The sequence below is a fragment of the Aquila chrysaetos genome, chromosome 21, assembly GCF_900496995.4.
Source record: "Aquila chrysaetos chrysaetos chromosome 21, bAquChr1.4, whole genome shotgun sequence".
Taxonomy (NCBI): domain Eukaryota; kingdom Metazoa; phylum Chordata; class Aves; order Accipitriformes; family Accipitridae; genus Aquila; species Aquila chrysaetos.
In genome coordinates this window covers 2,690,885-2,708,830 of record NC_044024.1, presented here as the reverse complement: position 1 = coordinate 2,708,830, position 17,946 = coordinate 2,690,885, and the positions used below count along the sequence as shown (strand labels likewise).

Below are 17,946 nucleotides of genomic sequence, written 5' to 3'. Positions count from 1 at the left end.
TTCAAAACAATTACTTATATAACACAGGATATATTTAAGTCAGGGAGGACTGGGAAGGGAGAAATGCGTGTATCTCAATTTCTGGTTAAGAAGCAAAATGAAATTAGTTTTTTCTGAATAGATTTATTGATTTCCGGTTTTCCGACACAGGGATATCCATCTCAAGGGCTGGATGCCCCTTGCAAAATTTGAACTGGAAAGTAATCAATGAATGAGATTAAGTCCCGTATACATCTCTTGCCAGCTGCTGGCTCATACCCTAACCTGAACTGCGTTATTCTTAAAAGTAAACTCCTTAGAAATGAGCTCAGTCAGTGCCATTTCCAAAAGTTGGAGTCCACCTCTGGATGGCTCCAGCCTGGTCCATGGTGGTCGGGGCTCGCCGCCGGCCGGGGCAGACAGGCAGTCCCCAGCACAGCCCCCAGCGTGCCGCCTTCTTGTAACGCTCTGCTTTAGAAGTCGACAAGCATCTTCCGGATCAGCTTTGGGGTTAAAGAGCCTGATTTTGAAGTGGCAAATGCACGGCTCTAGCAAAATTTCTTCCTTATGTGAAAGAAAATTGCATTTGCTGCTCACTTACAGAGCACAGTAACATGCAGGACATCAGGGAAAACAAAAGGAAAAATAAAACTCAACAGGGCGGTTCTTTGGGCACCAAGAAACAGCACAGTCCAATGCAACTGCCCGCATTGCAAACCCGATTCACAAATAATGGCATTCTATCCAAGAATAACCACTGATACTTTAATTTAAAATGAAAACCATATTGAGAAACTTTGAATACGAAGACAAGATTTGTGGAATGTAGATACCTGGTGGGTGCAGCCAACCAGCACAAAATATATTTAGAGGGAGCTGGAGCTCAGTCCCAACTAGAGTGCACTGTGCTTACAGATCGTCATGTACAAGGGATAAATTGCAGCAGGGTTTGTCAACTAATTTGGTGGAGGTATGAATTCTTTATCTATTAATCAATGTAGGGAAGCATGAAGCACCTATAAACCATTCATCTCACTTTAGCTTCTTGTTTAAATTTAATTAAAGTTGTTCTGATTTGATTGGAAAAAATGGAGGTACCTTTGAATATAGAGGTGTCAGATGGAGTATCCTGGATAGTGCTTACTGCTGTGACATCCTCAGGGCAGTGGGTCGGGTAGTCTGGACTTTTTTCCAAAATGAACAGCCATAAAAATTGCTTACAGGGTAAGACCCCTCACTCACAAGTAAATAAAAAAGATGTTCACGGTGCCAGAACCTCGCCAACGTGAATAAAGTTTGTAACAGTGTGAATGAGCATCTCTCATGCCTGCAGCAGTTTCCCCCTCTTTCATCAGTTTTTCCATTCCTTTATTGTTATATATATGTACAAGGGGGATATTTAATAGGGAAACTTCATTTCTTCACCTTTTATCCTTATCCTAACATTTTTCTACTGCTGTCAGTGTTAAAAATTTCATTAACCACAGTAGGAACAGTGTCAGATCAATGCTTGCTTTTTTTTTTTTTTAAAACCCTCACAAAATTGTTTACCTTTTCTTCCCATAATTTCCACGGGGATTATAGATAAGGCTGTAACACCTATACGTAGTTTTGGTATGTTTAATACTGCACATGTAGTATGTGGTACAGACAGTTGCAACTGCAAGCATAGAAAGCCCCAGTGGGTCACTTGCATTTAATTTCATTTTAGTTTGACTTTAAATCAGTGACATTTGCTTCTTGGTTTTTTATAAGAGAATTCTTTAAAATGCTTTTATAAAATGAAAAGTCATTGCTAAGCCTTAGAGTCCTACCTACAAGACTTGAAAACTGCAGCTTCACTAAAAAAACATGCACTAAATGTGATATACATTGAAGCATGCTTATTATGGATAAATATTGTTCTCTAGGTAGTGCGTAGAAATTTTAATTAATTTCAGATACGGCCTATTTTTGCCCATGTATGCAGATTTCAAATCTGTGCCTTCGCCGATTTTGACACTGTGCAATGATGTATCCGAGCTTTCAGATGTCTGGCTCTTAGAGTTGTGAAATGATAAAACAAACAAACCCAACCGTTTCAGCCTTGTCAATCTAGTTCTCAGTGGACAGATGCCCTGGTGCTAGAAAAGCATCATCCCATGCAATACCTCTTGGCAGTGTCAAAAAAAAAAAGCCAGAGATCTTCTAGACGCAAAAGTAAGACTGGCTTCTCATCTCAAAAGAAATCGTGTTTGTGGCCACGCGGAAGCTCCTGGGTAAGGCTGCATGGGGAAACGTGCATAACCTCTGCGTGTGCCGTGCCTCGTTTGTGCGTGAGTAAGTGATTTCTGGCCTCTCAGATAATCGATCTGATCTGCTTCTGGAGCAAGTTGCCTCTGGACAGTGATGGATTAATGGGTGAAGGTCCAGGTTTGTGCATTGAGGTTTCTGGAATGAGCTGGGTTCATTGTTAGAGTTTGTGGATTGCATCATTAATTAATTAAATGGTATCATTAATTATGGATTTAAATATATTATTGGATGCTTATCCAGCAGGAATTGACTCAACTTTCTAAGAAAATGGGAGGCTTGGGGTTTGTGTTGGCACACCAGGAGGGATCGCCCTGTCCCATCGAGATATGGCCATGGCTCTGTACCCTTGAAGGCCGCTGCTGGAGGTGCCAGCACAGCTCTCCTCTTGAGCAAAGCCGGGCAGAGGGACAAGGCTTCAGGCTGGTCTCCTGCCCAAGTAGTCAGTCCGGGTTCAGCCGAGCACCTGGGGACCTGCAGTCTTGGTGGGGCGCAGCTCCGACGCAGCCCAGCCCGGTGAGGCTGTACCCGCCATGGTGCACAAAACCGTCCCGAAATTCTTGCAAGATGGGTTGAAAAACATGCAGAACCCACCGAATTCCTCATACGGAAAACTGGCTAAGACCGAGAAAGACGACGAATTGTTTTGGTACAGATGAGGTTTTCTTTTTGGCTAATGATTTGTTTTTAATGTCACACATGGTATCATGAGAAGTTGCAGCATTCGGGCATTTGTAATGAATTCATATTGCTTGCATATTAGTAGGAATATTTCCACTGCAGCAAACACCATAAACAGTTTCCACACTGGGGTATGTTATACTGCCACCAGAATTGGTTCTTCTGATGGTTCATTTCTTTTATGCTGAGAATTCAGGACCAATTCAGCTTGGTTTTATGCATCATTAGAGATTTACAATTACTTCGCTATAGTTTCTTTCTGGAAGCCTATCTCTCATGGTTAATGCTACTGGAGCCCTGTTGTGTAGAGGCTGGTATTAGCCACCTTATAGCAATAAAGCGTTTGAGAAGGATTTAGAATTATGAGTGGCTAAATTCTCCGTGCAGCGACTGTAATACTGTTATCCCTTGCTGAGCTTGGGTTGAAACATTTTTTTTTTTCTTCTCCTCAAATTAGAAGAAAATGCTGTTTCTTCAAGAGGTTTTGAATCATTTACATGTAATTTTTTGTTGAACTGCTGCAGTGAGAAACGAGGAATTGTGAGAAATTCCATTTGGATTTCATGATGCTTAAAATACGTTTAGATTGTATTAGTATATAATGAAAAGAAGGCCTCCTCATTTTTTATCTCACTTTTAAAAAGTGTAATCATTATTTGTGACCTCTTTTTGATTTTTAGATTTTACGTGTGTCACTAAAGTCAATAAATTTCACAAGCTTTGCCTTTGGACAATAAGCAGTGGATCTGTATGTGTTATAATCCACATAATTCACATTTTAGATAAATACACTATTGCACTGAAACAAACACGATAGGCAGTGAATAATATGGGCCCGATCTAAAGGCCATTAAAATCAATGAAAAGATTTCAAATTAACTTTTATAGCCTTTGGATCAGGCTCTAAATGGGCAAATTACAGTTATGGAGTTTCCCATTTACATACCTGTGTGCTGCATTTAATGTATTTTATGGAATTGAAATTACTTGGTACTCTTTTTCATGCTTTTTTAGGATAAGAATTTGCCAAGGGCATCAACAGCAGTTTTCCCAGGCTTCAGCACAAGGATTATATAGTCAATCCACAAATGACTCAAATCTTTGAGAAAACGGACATGGTTATCAGAGAGGCTTTGACGACAGCAAGGACGGGAGCGCTATCTGCCTTATTCCATCAGAGATTCTCCTTCCCTCTCATTAACATACTCAGGACATCAGCACCAGCCATCGGGCCCAGGGGAATCGCTTAAAACTTTTAAGGGAATATGCACAAACCCTCGCCCCTGCATTATTTTAAATAGATCAAATCAGATTTGTCTTGTGTGAGGTTAGAAGAAAGGCTAGGGCACGGCAGCATTAGGGGAGAGATTCAAAGGTTGCGGGGAATTTTCAAATCCATTGTTATAACTTGGTAATCTTTCTTCTTTTACAGGGTTCTGGAATCCCACCGAGGATGCACAGAGCTGATCTCTAAGTCTGTGATATCTGCTGCCGCTGTAAGTGTGAAAAAGAGATGCCTCTACCTGCTCTTTCTCAGTGCCCTGTAATGAAAAACGCTTTTGGAGCAACACTGGAAATAAGCCATCAAACTATCTGATTAAACCTCTTAGGAAACTGTCACTAATCACCTTCTCTGCTCTTGATGGAATATATTTATGCATTATAAATATACTTACTATGTGTGTGTGCTCCATAAATCACATTCAGCACTTGTATATGATGTATAAGCATATTCTATAGAATACACACAAATACAGATGCCAAACTCCCACAGAGTTCATCACTGGAAAATGTTTGAAGGATCTGATCCTTAATATTTAATGAGCAAGATGCTATTTCCTTCCTCAGCTTTTATCTCTGGTTTGGCATAGTCATTAAATTTGTTGTTTCCTTGCAAGATTATATAATTTATGACCTAATTTTAGACTTCTGTGTAACTGCGCTAAAATACTCGTTGCGTATCTGGATTTCTTCACGCGGAGTGTTTCAGCATTAGACACCTGCCAGAACATGACTGCTCAGCTACGAGCTTCCCATCAGTAAGGAGTTACAGGCATTAAAGGAAAACAGCCCGACAATATTCAGATGGCATTACAGGATTAGATTATGTTTGTGGTTGTTCTTTTTTCCCTGTAAAAATATGATTTAGCAGCATTTCCAAAGCCCGCTGTCTGCAGCGGTTGGCAGGAATCCCCAGGTAATACACTAATCACCCAGCAACTCCTATTGCTTAAAATATTTTCATGTAGCAGCTTCTGACTTTCAGACCACTCTGGGACAAATCCATGCAGCCTTCCTCGCAGGGAGGGATGTAGGGAGCTGAGGACAGCGGGTGAAGAATGACACTTACTGCTTTAAAGTGACTTTCAGTCTCCTCGCCCTTGGGAAGGAACCGCTTGCTCTGCAGCACCAGCCTGGCTGGGCTGATTCTTTTGCTGCACAAGGTGTTGCCAGATAACTCCTAAATGAATTACGCTAAAGCTGCAGCCGCATTTTTTTTGTGCCTTCTGTGTGTCCAGGGTAATTCAGCGGTGTCATAAATAGAGCCATGAGTTTCAGGTATTTTGTCAATTTAAACCATATTGTTTGGACCAGTCTTTCATCAAATTTAATATATCGGCTATTGCATTAATGCGTTTTGAGAGCACTTTATTCTGGCGTTTAAGAGGGAAGTGGCTCGCGGTTGAGGACAAGGTTAGATGCTTGCCTTGTGGCCGCAGCGCAGTTACGAGGCTTTTTTTCCTCTTTTTCTACCTTACCCCGAGGTATCTAGCACGGGTGCCAGAGGTGGGGTGCTGCACCCTCAGACCAGCACCCAGAGCGATTGGGACCACGTACCTGCAGCCGAGTGCACCCCTCTAACATGGTAACCCCTCTAACTTAATGCAGCTTACGGGCTGAGGCTGGTGCCTACACAAAAGAAAAAGAATCCTTGTGAAAAGGTGACATTATTTCTTGGAATAAGATAGATTGGAGAGTGTATCTGCTTGGCTTTAATGGAGCAGTTCCAGGAAAGCAGCAGTGACCAAAGTGTTTTCAGTATCACATAATTCAAGAGTAAAATCATAATTCCAATTACCATTTCAGCCATTTCTGGCCTTGGGAAACCTATGCTAATATTTATTATTGTATGATTGACCTACGATTTCTTCATCATTTACATTAGCAACTATGATATTCATAGTAACATCCTTTAAATCATATAAGCAGATGTCAGCAGTGCATGATGAAGTCACATCCTGCAGATTTTTTATTTACTTAGTCCATTTTTTTCCTGGTAAAATAACATTGTGAGATGCATAATCTCACCTCCACAAGGCCTCTAGGGGCATATATAATCACAGAATGCATTTTCCATAATCTCACAAAATGAGTCAATTCTATCTGAGGTACAAACAGTTATACAAAGTCAGTATTTCACTTCCATCATTGCCTGACATCATCTTCCACACAGTGCAAGAAAATATTTACTTAGCTCTTTGACATGAATTGCCACAAAGCCCTTGGAACAAAAAATTGAGGAAAGCGAGGAACTAAAATGGAATAACTTGGTTTAAAGAATTTAGCCCCTTTTCTGGGTGCAGGATTTACGTTTGTAACTTTGTCAAATGCTTTCTTATAATGGCCGCACTGGCCATAGACACCTCTAATCTCTGTTCTTCAGTGAAATGCCTACGCACAAAGCAGAGGGGTGCCCAGAATATCCAAAGCTAGAAGCTGATCCTCTTTCTTCTCCATCTAAATATTTTCTTTGCCCAAGCACGCATTTGCCTGGGTGAATTAAGCTACTGCATTTATTTTCCAGGCAGCTTCCCAAGGCATGTTGTTTCTGATGCTTTTCCATGCAAAGCACTGCAGAGCAGGCAATACTTGACAATAACCTCCCTGAAAACAGCTTATTGTTCCATACAGGCGCTACCAGCTGTAATTCTTTTTAGCTCTAAGATAACTTTTAATTCCTTCCGACCCTCCCAGCACAGGAGAGGGCACCTACAGGCTTTTTGGGGTCGGACTGGTGCGTTCCCAGCTGGGAAGCACAGCCGCTTCCCTACCGCGCAGGTGAGGTGCCAAGGGCAGCCTGGGGCTTGTCACCGCCTTCAAGCGCAGTTGATATAATTGTATTTATCCATGAAGGGACAGTAAAATTTTTTTCAGATTGTGCCAGTGACGCTCCAAAACTAAAAAGTTTTAGCTCTCCGTTTGTCTCCCGTACCCACTACTCGTCTCCCTGCCTCGATCCAGCTCCTACTTTTGTTCACCTCCAAGAGCACGGCCGGGTGCCTTTCAGCATCTCCTCGGGAAAAGTGCCACATCTGCGGAGCTCAGGAAAGCGGGACCCGTCGGTGCCAGCCGGAGAGGGCTGTCTTTGATCATCGTCGTCTCTCATCCATCGCTTTTTTACTGAAGTTAAATTCTTCTGAACTTACATTGCCTTAAAGGGTCTACCTGGCTCAGCGGGTGCCAGGCTTAGGATGTTTCAGAGAGTTTTTGGATCATTTTGAACAAATTTTTAAGGTTCGTGGGCCTTATACAGCCTGTCAGGCAGGTGGACTCTTTTCTACTCTCTGGGCATGTAGCCCTGAAAACGCCCTCTCATTTCTAGATGTAAGGCGAGGTAAAAAGGTCAGAATAGTCCTAGATCATGTTTCTGAAGATTGGCGGTGTATAATAATTATTAACAGTTTCTGTAACGGTGCAGGTTACAGACATGGGACCAAACACCTGCAGTGAACCTCCCCAGGCGAAATTCTCCTTGGCTTCAATCACGGTTTTTCCGGAGAAGAGACTGCTGGCTGCGCTCAGGGCAATCCGCCTGTTCCTGGTTTAAGAGGCACTTATAATCTACAGCTAAGAGACTTATTAGCAATGTAAAAATGAATTTGAAGCAAGAAAAGTATTCTTCCTAGAAGAAATATATTTTTTGTAAAATTAGTTTTGCTGACAGAAGTAATTGGGCTGACTCCTTGTGACCGTGGATGTTATTTGTTGCCCCTTATCTCACCAAAGCAAAGGGTACCAAATACTTTGAACTTTGTAAATAATTGTTTCCAAAGTGTTGGTTTTTTTCTCTATATAAATTCTTTAGAGAAAAGCTGCCTTCTAATCCTTTCTCTTCCAAAGCTTTTACAGCTCAGCTTCTTCCCACTCTAGATATCTTTTATTTTCCCGTTTTGGGTTTTAATATTTCTTAGATATTAGAAAAGTCTCTTTTAAGGGTAAATCTAGAGCTTTTGCTCAGATTGGAAAAGTCATTCCTAAAGCTTTAATAAACTGGAGAGAGAGAGAAAAAAAAAAAAATAAAAGAACATTATTTCGAGCTGCCGCAGATGCTGGCGTTGTGGCTCGGAGACGCGTGCCAAGAGCCCGACCAGTGCCCAGAGCCCGGGTCCTGGCCATCGGTCTGGCTGTTTTTTCTCGCTCCTTGTACCCGGCTGGTGCAAACGGCCGGCGGAGGGGTTGGTCCTTCGCTGATTCTTCATGTCTTCTGGGCTGGTCAGGAGCCGGGAGCTGCTCTGCCCCCTCCTGACCCCCCCACCGGTGCTCGCTATCCCCTCGTGTGCTGAGGAGAGGGGCACGGTTTTCTTACAAACGCAGTTTTTGTGGATTTTATTTCACTTTTGCAACCACGGCAACAAATACTAACGCAGAAACGGGACAGAAAGCTGTCCCAGAGTGTGTGTTTTTAAAGCAGTGTCAGAGGCCTGCAGGAAATCCACGCTTACTATTTGCATAAAAACAAGCACACTCACCGATGTGGGAGAGGTGAAATGCTGGAAAAGCAAGACATGGCTTACTCCACCACCCTGGAAAGTTGAACGCGATGGTTTTAGTTATTTGTCTATCTGCTATCTATCTATTTGTTTACTTATTTTGTCTAAAGACACAACTAATGAGAAATGTATGTCTCTAACCGGAGCGGTTACCTCACCTCGGGTTCTCAGAAGCGACAAGGATGGGTATGGTTTGGGCAGACCTGTATAGCCCAGAAAAATAAATTACAACTTCCCGTGCTCCTGTTGCCACTGGAGCGGGATGGGTGTTCGATCCCGGTCTTCAGCCTAAGGCAGCAACCTAAGCCAGGGAGCAGCAAAGCCCAGGCATCCGTGGGCAACTTCTGGAGTCGCAAAGGCTTCGTAGCAGATCCCAAAGGAAGGATCTTGTTGAGACACCTTGTTGTGTCAGTCTCAAACCAAGGGCACAAAACCCCCAGGGCCAGCGCAGGGGCTCGTCAGCCCTTCGTCTAGTCAGGATCCAGCTGCTGGTGAGGGATGCTGATGTGTTTGTGCCGTGGTGCCGTTCCCCAGCTGTCCGCCGGCGCCAAGGCGGGCGCAAGTAATTCCTGTTAAGCCCAGCTGTGAGACTTACTTCTTGAGTCTTCAGGTAAGAAATTGATGGTAGGAGGCTCCCACCAAGACTGATCTTCCTTCCTTCCTTCTGTCCGTCCTTCCTTCTTTCCTTCCCCTCCTCCAAAGCCTGCGTTTTCAGGTCTTAGATGCCACCAGCAGCTCCTTGGGCGCTTGGTTGATGGTTTGCTCCCTGACCCAGCTGAAGCCGTAAGGAATTTAAAATCTCCAGTATTTTTTTCTTTAAAAAAAAAAAAAAAAAAAAAAGTTTACTATTTTTAAGAAGGCACCTTACAGCAGAGTCCAAATGGGAATGTTTGCATTCGATACCATCCGTCAACGCCGCGACACCGAGGGAGCGGCTACTCCAGCTCCTCTCGTCGCGGTGGACAGAAGGAGCTGTCAGGGAGCCGCGTGCGGCCGCCGCGCCGAGCGGGGTGGGAGCCATGCTGGCAGAGATCCCTTCCGCAGAGGGGATTTCTGCACTGACAATTTTTGGCTCCTTTAGGTTACTTTGGAGCTGCACAGAATATGTAATGTTCTGCACTCGCGGAGGGGCTGACAGGGAACTTAAATACAGATTGCAAAGATAGATCATCTCCCAGCATCACTTTGTTTTCTGCTGCTCTAAAATCATTTTACTTGTTCCTGCAGCTACTATAAAGCCAGAAGAGCTCTCTATATTTGCTTCCCGGATGCCTTTTTCTCCTCTGCTTACAACTATAAAAGCATCTTTTCATGCTCCAAATCAGAGATAAATTGAAATCTCTGCTGAAGAAATAAAACACAAGGCTAATCAAATTGTAGCACAGGAAGCAGCCTTCAGCCAGTGCATTTTTTGAGAGCTATTTTTAGAATATATTTTTATTTTGTCACTCCATATGGGAAGTCAAACCCATATGGTTTGGGAGAATGGAAGGTTGTGCTTTTATAGAGATCTCACAAACCATCCCTGCTCAGCCACGTACTTAAACATGTGCTTAAATCCAATTGTCTGCGATGGGACTGAAGCACATAAACTCCTCGTGACTGGGGCCTCGGGCCCTGTCTGAGGTTGTAGCAGTATTATTCCCTCCTGAGATGTAAAACTATTCCATATTCGTTAAACCAGTCTCCAGTTAACTTGGCTCTTCTTAATTACGACATTTCTTATTCATACACCTTCCTTTTTTTTTTTTTTCCTTTTCATTTCTTCATTTCTTCTCCATCGTTTGGATGCCCTGATGAACGCGGGTGGTCCAGTACCAGCCAGGATGCAAAGCGGAACATCCCTAGCCATCGCTCTCCCGCTCTTCACAGTACATGTTGCTACCCTGCAAATATCAAGATTAATGTAGTGTCGGGGAATATGACTGTATTCTGCCCACAACACCGCGGCACCTTCTGAGTATGCTGATGAAGCAATAATTGGCTAGAAAAGGTATCGTATTTCTGATAAACTGAATGTGTAAAATTAGAAACATGTCCTCAGTGTTAATCCACCAGAATCTCCATTTTACTTGTGTTTTAGGTTGTCCCATGAGACTTAACCAAAAATTATGTTTCTCTTAAGGAATTTCATAGGATGGTTAAAAACATCTACAGAAGTTTCTAACTGGTAAATGCTAAAGAATCATTTTATGAATATTTTCTATTGTAATCCTGGAGCTTCTTCCCTGTGCAGTTTCTCAGAAGGTGAAATTTAAAAAAAAAAACAAAACAAAAAACCAAACAAATTTAAAACATGTGTTATTGCTTACAATTTGAAAGGCAAAATTTACCTGAGCCTGTGTTCCTTGTGCTCCCAACTCTATCACTGACTGTGCTGTTGAGGTACCGTTCGTACAGGCGAGTAGGGATGCCCCTAAAGCAGTGATAACAGCACGTGTGATAACAGTCAGGGGGGGGGACTTGAGTTTTTCAGTCTTAGCAAATCCTTAGAGGTGTTGGTGTCCGGATCAACCTGTCGGCTGCTGAATGCCCAAATCTGTAATTAAAAATCATCTCGGAAACTCAAAGGGCTCCCGAGGTGCTCCGCAGGCAGACTTTCGCTGTCTGGGCTGGCAGGCAAGCTGCAGGCAGGAGAAATGCAAAGGGGAAGGGTTTTGTCCTGCGGTTCACCCCGGCTGTACGCACAGAAAGCCAAGCAGCGCTGCGCGGCAGGCAAGAGGCAAAGTTAAACCGCACGTCAGTTAGTACGAAGTGCTTAAATAACTATTTTAGTATGTCCGGCATGATAGCTGACTTTGTCTACAAGTGATCTGCGAGACATAGCAAAACACAGCTGAATGCTTTTATCTGCAGTATATTGAACAGAGGCTCAGAAATTTGGGTGGTGTGGATTACACAGGTTCAGCGGGGCAAACACCCTGCAGAACTGCTTTCTGACTAAAGGAGAAGACATTTTCTGTGTTATTTTTGATTCGAGAGTTCTACTTGGCCCCAACATGGAAGAAGAGCTGAAGAAAGAGCAGGGCATTGGCAGTTAATATTTTTATGCCTTTTTTTTTTTCCTTAGGGAACAGTTCTCCACTATTTTTGGGGGATAAAGTGCAATGGGAATAGGACTGCGCAGTGGAGAATTCAGTGTGGCACAAGGATGGGAAGCATGAAGATTTCTGAGCTGGTTTGGATGCTGCTTCCACCAAGTAGAAGGGATGTTTTACTAGAATTGTTCATCAAAACTGAGACTCGTATGGATTATTCTATTGGAAAATCAAGAAAACAACCACTGATTTTTTTCCCCATGAATACAAAGCAGAGATCTTGTGTAAGAGGAGACAATGTTAAAATAACCAAGCACCAGAAGGGTCTAAAAGGAAAAGCCTGAGGTTAGAGCAGAAAGAAACTGTGAAAAGTTTTAAAAGAAATTTTATAAAGCCATATTTGTATTCACAATCTATGATCATTTTGAAATCAAAATAACTACTGTTAGATTATTTGCTCAAAGCGGCTTTATAGTCAGAAAAAAACCCCATTACTTGTATCCCACTTTAAAAAATAATTCTATACCATTCTGAAATCTCAAAAGACAATAAAAATCACCTGGATTTACAGTGCTCGGGTGTATTGGAGTTAGATGCAAGCAGCTGGGTTTTCCCAGGAACGTTATTCTGGAATATTTGAATAACACGCCTTTTGGACCAGGTGCTTGGGGTGTGTGTGTGACGTGGGTGCGTGAGCCCTATGAGGTGGAGTCGTGATGTCGCTGCGTTCCTGTGCATCACAGCACAGCTCAACATCATGACCCCAGTGAAACCAAGCAAGAGTTTGCCCATGACTTCAGTGGAGCCAGAACTTCATCCCAGGCCCGGAGCAGCTGATGGAGAGTGCCACGGGCTGGCGACCTGAGGCAATTTCAAGTCAGTGACGTAGAGGTGAAAAAATTCCTTGTCACATAACAGATCTCATCGACAACCCAGGGTACCCAAATTTCACTTTGGATTTTCTACTGAATTTCCATTCCCCTTGCAACTATGTAGATAATATGTTAAGGCATTATTCTTAAAAAAGTAAAGAATTCATTTCTTTAAGAGATGGGCGATTTGTAGAAGACATGTGTGTAATTTTGCATTCTAAATGTGATTTATATTTACAAATAAATTTGCATAAAATCTCCAGCTCTTGATGTCATAGTTCTATTTTATCTTTAATTCAGATGCTCAAGAAATGTAAATTATTTTTACAGCTAAATAAAAGCTATACAAAGCTGCCAGGAAAGAATAATGAGATACACATTGTGCCATGCAGCCATGATAAATCCAGCAGCACCATGGTTACAGTCAAAATGCGAGGCCATCAGCAACTAGGGAATATCAACACATATAGATTCCTCTGACTAGATTTAGCAAACTAATCTTAACTAGGGAAGCTCATGGCACTAGGTCAGCAAAAGAAATCTTTACCTGAAAGGTAGACAGGCACCTAAAATGAGGAGGAACAGTCGGTTTATATGGCAAGGGTTTATTATAGATTAAAAACATCAGCTGTAGTTGGGTCAGGCTCTGCATATGTGCTTTGCAGAAATAAAGATATCAGCTTTCCTGTAACATGGCGAGGTTTGCAAATTATTGGTGGGTTTGCTAATGGTAGTATGGGCTTGTAAAATATGGCCTGGCCATGAGGATGGCACCAGTGAGAAGTATATTTGCACCCCCTTAGTCATTGTGGTAAAAGGCTGCAGTGTCATGGCTCTGGGTTGACTAACAGATTAAGAAACAGGTTCCCCTCATTAGAAATTAACTCAGACATGAGGAGATAATTATACCAAACAAGGGTGTGAAGAGCCTCAGCTTATGGTAATCCAAGGAAAGTAAATAAAAGGTGTACTGAGCCCACTATACCCCTCTCCTGGTGAGGAGGCTCAAGGGATAAGTTGCCTGGATTTTCAAGAGGACAAACCTTGCTTTCCATGACTTGTTGTAGCTGATGCAGGTAGGTCTCATCATTGTCTGCTTTTGTCTAATCTCTGACTGTGTTTCCCAGTAATACTTGGTTTTTTGGTGTGCATTTTTGCTGTTTGTTTGCTGCTGGAAGTGTCTTAATCCACCCTGCTCTTTAAAGTTTACATAAAATGAACTAAAGCTGATATGCACAGCACTGCTGACTTGTTGCTGCTCCCTTTTTGCTGAATTACAGTGGTCTTGCTTTAATTAAACTCGTTATTGAGTTCAAACAGCTCCAAGAGCGGTTTGCCAGGAGCTAGGTGACTGCTCCAAGGCTCTTTGCGGGAGGAGGCATACAGAAGACCAGGCGGGGATGAAGGGGTGCGTTCAGTGTTTTCTGGATGACCAACTGTGTAGGATGTTTAGAGGAAGCAGCTGCGATGAGTTCTCCTGTAGTGTCTAAATTTTGCAGAATCTGTTTGCTCTAGAGCTCTCCCAAGTTTTATTTTGTGGCAAAGTGTATGGGGTGTATAGCAAACCTTGTGTTCTGGAATCTGCTGCTTTTCCCCTTTGGGTTTCCTCTTCCAGACAAAAGAGAAGCAACAGTTTTGTGACAAGTTTTATATGGGTACCAGACAGGACGCTGCATGATGCTGAGCACCTCATCAAGTAGGTGCTGAGCCTTTTAAGCCCTGTGGGTTTAAGGGCTGCGGGGTCCTCGGCATCCTGCAAACTGAACCCTGTGATGCTCAGTTCTCCGAAGCGTGTGGACAACAGTTTGCAGTGAATAGGGACAGCCTAAAACTTGCGTCAAAAGAAACGCTTTGTTTTGCTGAATCAGGGCAGTGAATGCATGTGCATCTCGGAGAGCGTGGACGGGCCTGTTGACTCCTAAGGACCACTCATGTGCCTTAATTGACTATGTGCATGAATGCTTAACTGGTTGGGATCAGCATCAACATCCCTGAATGTCAAGCTCTCTTCTGTGTCTATTTTGTAAAGCTAATGACCACCAGGCTTTAAAAACCTGGTTCTGGTCTTTGGAGATGCTGAGGCATCTTATTTCATATTTTTTAAAGGTGAATGCTTTCACCTTAAAATAAAATGTCTTTATTTCAGAGACACCGGAGCATAGAAAAATGGAGAGCTGTAAACTTAATGTCCATGGAAGTTTAAGATTTTTTTAAATGTCCGTAACTTAAAAAAGGAACCAAATAATGCTGCTTAGAAACATTGAAAAACAAAGAAGTCATGCTCGGCAGGCAGCTCTTATGACAAGGCTCTGCCCAGAGTGAATTTTTATGCTTGAGTTATAAACCCTTGAAAAATGGGGATCCTAATGCAAAAGCTGACACAGCTTTAACTAAAGCAGCTCTAGTAAGTGCTGCTATAATTATTTGCTCATTAATTACAAATTTTGCAAGACACGAGAGTAACACAAATTGGAAAATAGGAATAATTATCAGTAATAATGCCACAGAAGCTGGACACATTGAAAGTATCTTCCTCTTTAAATTTAATAATAGCAAGACAGCTAGGAAACTAATAAGAAATACATAATTGAAAATTAACCTTGCAAATCTGCTGTTAATAAACCATGGTACTCTTGCGTTACAATAATTTTACAGAGCCCTTAATTTGCATTTGAAGTGTTATTCCAGGTAATACTTTGTGTGTTCACAACAATTACTATGTCTTTGAATTAAAACAAAAACGCAAAGGGAGGATTTAGTATAGCTGAACAGTACAGAATAGTATATACTGTAGTTTTTAGTAGCTCAGAGCTCGAACGATTGGAAACCAAACGTACAATGGTGATTTTTGTGCCGGCTGTTATGCCTGAATGCTGTTTTGTTATTGTTGAATTCGAGTATTGTGGTGTTCTGTGCTTTCATCCTTAGCTTGTGTAAATATACCAGTTGGGCTGTTGGATCGCTCTCACTTTCTCATCCTCCGAGGTGCGAGGTTTGATTACTTGGGGATGCTCAAAAGCATCCAGTGTGTTGGTAACAGGTAGTGTTTGGTCCTTGGAATGTCCTGCTACAGTGCATGGTTTTACCATTGTGTTTGAGCCGTTTTAATGGATCTAATGGGGGCAGGCTGCTGGAGGCACTGGGGTTTGCTGAGCAGGGTAAGTCAGATTAGCCTGTGGTTTAATGGAAAGGTGCTGCTTTACTGCAGGTTGGCACCTTGTGCCTGAGCTTTACCTGTGGCTTTCCATTCAAAGGGAGATGATAGTTCCTTACGGATGTCTTATATCTGTTGCCAATCAACAGAAGTCTATAATAATCTGTTAAATCGATCGGTTTGCAAATAAGGATGAAAAGAATTCTTTATTCAAAACTCAGGCTGAGTCGACTGCTCTTGCTAAGGATCCCCCGCTCATAAAATAAACCTGATGAATATTGCTGCCTGCTCCTTGCGTTCAGTCATAGAAAACTTGTACATTTATAGTGAGAAGTGTTTTGCAATTTTAGAGTTTATATCTACTGAGCTCTGACTGCTCAGCTGAAAAAAGAGGATGGACTGTAACAAAGAGGAACAGCCCTGACTGCAGGCTTGTACTTATATCGCAGTGTTAATGGGAGTGGAGGTATATGCAGGGTTTCAAAGTTGTGTATGGCCAAGCAGCTTAAAAAAAAAAATAAATAAAAAAATAACCCGGAGACCTACAGTGTTTGGCATCAGAAAGGAGGAACATTGTACACAAACAATTGGGTTAAGAGTGTGCACTGCAAACAGGGTTTCTGCACAATTCCAAACTCCATCGAGGGCTGCATGTAAAATGTTGGCTTCTTTGTGCAAACCCACAAATCCTAGGGAAAAGGCCATTAGGGGTCAGCAATTCAGCTGTTTGTCTGCTCACTTTATGTAAGAGGTTAGCAGCAGTATGCTTTTTGTCCAAAGCCAGCAATAGCAGGAACAGCTTGTTTCTGAAAGGGCTGTGGCTCCCCTAGTAGTGATAGAAGAAGGGGTCCTGAAATAAACCTCGAATGTGGATAGTCTTTGATTTGACCTTTTGTCCATTTATTTGGCTATAAGCGTATGCTTAGCGCAGCATTTGACTCCTGTCATTCCCTTCCCTAGCAGCCTATATAGCTCAAACACCACCAGCACAGACTTTTTTCCTCCATTTCAGTGTGTTTCGGGGAATTTGGAAAACATTGCAATGTGGGACAATAAGGCATTTTGATTGCCCAATCTCTTCTTCCACAGGATCTCGGGGTGTTGTATGGAAAAGCAAACCCTCCATCCCCTCGCAGTCTTGGGGTGAAGTCCCAACAGCATTGCAAATCTCAGGGGCTACGGCCCACGGGAGGAGAGGATGGCGATGTCCCCCTCCAAACACCTTTAAAATCAGTTTTCATTTTTGTATTTTTTTTTAAGATGTAAACTCACTTTAAAGTCTCTTCTGCTTTGGGGACAAACCACAGAAAGCTCTCTAAACGGTGGAGTAGGGCTTATCTGTGTGAACTGAGTGTGGCTGTGTCTGACTTGAAATGTGCTGATGTGAGGAGAACTTCACTTGATCCATGAAGTTTTGTTGTGGAAATGGAGCAGCGTGAGGGTGGGTGTTCCTCAGCTTCACCCCCGCCAGGCTGTAACCGTTGCATTTGTCAATGTAAGAATTAACGGCACGGAGTTAAGAGATGACCCAGTGAGGGACTGTTGAAGATGGTTTAGATGCAGCTTCCCTCCCAGGTGTGTCTGTAGGTCCTGTTGGCAGTTCTCTGCAAGACCAAAGCCAGTGCTGGGGCTGTGCTGGATTTCTCGTGGGAGCTCAGAAGCTCAGCCAGCCCGAGAGAGGCACTGAGCAGAGCTTTCTGTGTGCGCAGAGGCACGTCTTGGGTAGAGAAAGCCTTGAGAGCTGAATGGATGAAGAAGAGCAGGGAGTGGGCAGTCACTGTTCCAACCTTGAGAAAAAGGAGATGGAAAATACCCTCTCCTCCGTCTGAAAAACAGGAGGCTGTGGGAGAAATGTGCCTCTTAATGATGCTCCTGAGGCAGCCTCTGCTAGTGATTCCTGATCAGTATTCTGTTCATCACCACTTTCTCAAGGAAAGACATAAAGGATCAACTTAGCCAAAAGGAAGCTATTTTTAGAAGAAGGAGAGATGATTTTTTTTTTTCCTAACCATTCTGCTGTTATTTATGTTGCATAGTTCTTGAGTTATTTATTTCAGTGGGAGTTGATGCAAAGTGGGACGGTGTTTAATGTGTGGAAGGATGGTGAAATCCATCCTACAGCTGTCCTTGCTATTTCAGGGCTGGGCTTTGATAGTCTT

At 42.7% G+C, this 17,946-nt stretch overlaps 2 long non-coding RNA genes across 3 annotated transcripts in view; one reads left to right on the top strand and one right to left on the bottom strand.

The window, feature by feature from the left end:
* LOC115333712 overlaps positions 1-12,893 on the top strand; it is an 88,596-nt gene extending 75,703 nt beyond the window's left edge. Inside the window, exons 6-8 of one of the 2 annotated variants that reach the window (XR_003920902.1) lie at positions 4,385-5,818; positions 6,928-10,716; positions 11,794-12,893. This is a non-coding gene — a long non-coding RNA (uncharacterized LOC115333712). The remainder of the gene's footprint in view (positions 1-4,384; positions 5,819-6,927; positions 10,717-11,793) is intronic. The other variant, XR_003920903.1, reaches the window with a different exon arrangement.
* On the bottom strand, positions 6,657-10,623 carry LOC115333713. The gene is made up of 3 exons (XR_003920904.1): positions 10,526-10,623; positions 7,380-7,384; positions 6,657-7,000 (listed from the first exon to the last, which is right to left on the bottom strand). It is a non-coding gene; the product is annotated as an uncharacterized LOC115333713 (long non-coding RNA).
* Positions 12,894-17,946: the final 5,053 nt, after the last annotated feature.